Below are 3,087 nucleotides of genomic sequence, written 5' to 3' on the forward strand. Positions count from 1 at the left end.
AGAAGTGGGATATTTTAAGGAAGATGACTTACGGAAACTGGCGATAAATTTAAATACAGAAGAATCTAAACATGTATACTCTCTAGTTAACACATATAGGGATCTTTTCTATAAGGAAGGGGATAATCTTACCAGTACGACGGCTAAGCAAAATGCCTTTCGGTTTCAAAAATGCACAAGCTACGTTTCAACGCCTGATGAATGGAATACTTAAGGATTACGTTAACAAAATATGTGTCGTCTACATGGATGATATTTTAATTTTCAGTAGCTCAATCGAAGAACATAGGTAAGTATAAACAAAATATTTTATAGATTAAGATCTCACAATTTAATAGTTCAGTTTGACAAGTGCAAATTTTTTTGTAAAAAAACCGAGTACCTAGGTCACATATTGACTCCTGACGGTGTTCGACCAAATCCAAAGAAATTAGATGACATTTTGAAACTTAAATTACCCAAAACACAGAAACAAATAAAATCGTTTCTGGGCATAACAGGATACTACCGGAAGTTCATAAGAGACTATTGTAGTGCCCATGACCTACATTAATATCATATGTGACAAGCCACTGTTCATTCAGACAAAATAAATGTGTCATAAATTATAATATGCACTTTTGTCGGTTTGACGCTTTGACTTTGATCATATTACTTAAAATAAATATTTTGACTCATGCTGTTACAAATATGCATTTGAAACATAAGACATGATAAGCATGTATGGTCATTGCACTATTCAAACCTAAATTCTAGAAAGTACATTAACTCTTTAAAACAATATATGACGTATAATTGTAATGCGTTAGAAGAGTATTTGTTTATAAAATATATGTAATAAAATAATTAATGTAATTTATGGGAGTAACCAATGCATTGATTGGTTACTCAAATCAATCGGAAGTAAATAATAATTGTTTAGTAAATAAGCTAGAATAAATATAAATACTCATGATTTTTATAATAAAATAGATTCAATTTAATTTAAGACAAGGTTACGTCTTTTACTTGAATCGTGTTCTATGCGGCATTTAGATGCTGACAGGACAATAAGCGGCTGAAGAGCTTAGCAATACTTACCTCTACTAATAGGTCGTATCCACTTTCATTGGTCGATAGGTGTTCCTTGAATCCTTTCCAGGAAACAGTATACTGATAATTCATTGAGAAGACCTCAACAACATTACAACCTGCTCATAACATTACATGGCGATCCTGCCCCCGACGGACCAAATCTTCTAAAGCAGTTTAATAATCATCTTCTAATCCTACAATTATAGTTATTTTACAATAACAAATGGAAAATTTTAATTGTTTTGTTTGTGGTAAATATTTCCACACAAAAAAAATGCTCAAAAAGCATTTGAATACACACCAGTACATTATAGATTATGCAAACAATTTAATTTTAAACTTTTTTTAAAAAATAAACTTTTTAAATAAAAGTGGTAATGTCACAACAGGAGATTGATGACACATTCGCAAAAATTGTGAAAACGTTGCAACAAGCAATTTTAGACAATCCAGAAACGGGTCCAAAACCCATAACATTAGAAGAATATCGAAGAAGAAATCCTGGTGGAAGAACTAAGGAAATAATAGTAGAAGAACATAATAGACCACAAAACAAAAGAGGTGGCCGAAAGAGAAGGTTAATAAAAGAAAAAGGAGAATTAAAAACATTAATAAAAATTGCGGAAGGCAAAAATAAAGCTACTTTGCAACAACAGCTGCACGAGTTAATTCATAATGGGTGGCACTCAAACCAAAGAGGAGGTAATAAACAACAATAATGCAGCAGCAACAACAATCAATATTGACAGCACTAGCACTATTATATATTTAACATTCATTATACTAGTTATATTATTATTGAATAAAATACATTCTCATTTTAAGAATTATATAAAGAAGAAAACATTAAGAAATATTAATGTATAATGCTATATAGATTATAAAAAAACAAAAAAAAAATTTAAGAAATAAATAAAAACTTATATAAAAATAATGTATTGTAGAAGCGATATTTTAATAATCAAAGTCATTATCAAACAATCGACAGCTGATCACTATGAAGGAACTATTTCAATTTATTGAACAAAGGTTCCAATCGCTAGAAACAATAAATAATAGCGCATCAATCAAAAAATGGGTTAAGACGGTGGCTACAACTAACACTGCTCAAGTTAAATGTCCAATGTGCAAGAGAGATAATCATCCAATTCATCTATGCAAGCAGTTCCTGGATGACACCCCAGCTAAGAGGCTACATCTCATAAAATCATTGCAACGATGTTTCAATTGTCTAAAAAGTGGTTACTTCACAAAAGACTGCACATCAGGCAGTTGCTTAAAATGCAGCAAGAAACACAACACCTTGCTGCATTTAGAAGGCACATTTGAAGCATCCATGATTAAGAAGGCATCCATATCAAAAAATCCTACTTCTCTGTTCTCCAACAACCTCAACATCCAGAAAAATTATGTGGTATTAGGAACTGCACGTGTTGTCGTTAAAGACAACAATGGAAGGGAAATTGAGTGCAGAGCATCGTTGGATTCCGGCTCCCAAGTCAACACAAGTCGTTAAATGATACAATATTTACTGGCCCAACAATTCAAGAGGAATTGTTTGCGATTTTATTTTGATTCAGGTGCCCAAGATTGGATCAAATAGTCTCCAAACTGCCAAAAATATACAAACTCAGTAAAAAGGTTTGTTGGAATCAGCAGGATTCAAGCTACGTAAATGGTGTGCCAACCATCCGTCACTTCTTCAAAATATTGCAAAAGAAGATCAAGAAGTTGATTTGGACTTTCAAAGTGACGACGCAACATCAATCAAAACATTAGGATTGACTTGGCAACCAAAAGAAGATCAATTTCGCATAAAATTAAAACTGGATCCATTAAAAAGCATTACTAAAAGAACCATTACTTCTAACCTAGCCAAAATTTTCGACCCATTGGGATTACTAGGTCCAGTACTCGTAACAGCAAAAATACTAATTCAGGACCTATGGCAACTACAATTAACATGGGACGAAACAGTACCAGCCGAAATATACACTAGGTGGACTACCTTTT

This window comes from Teleopsis dalmanni, chromosome 2 (genome assembly GCF_002237135.1).
Source record: "Teleopsis dalmanni isolate 2A chromosome 2, ASM223713v2, whole genome shotgun sequence".
NCBI lineage: Eukaryota > Metazoa > Arthropoda > Insecta > Diptera > Diopsidae > Teleopsis > Teleopsis dalmanni.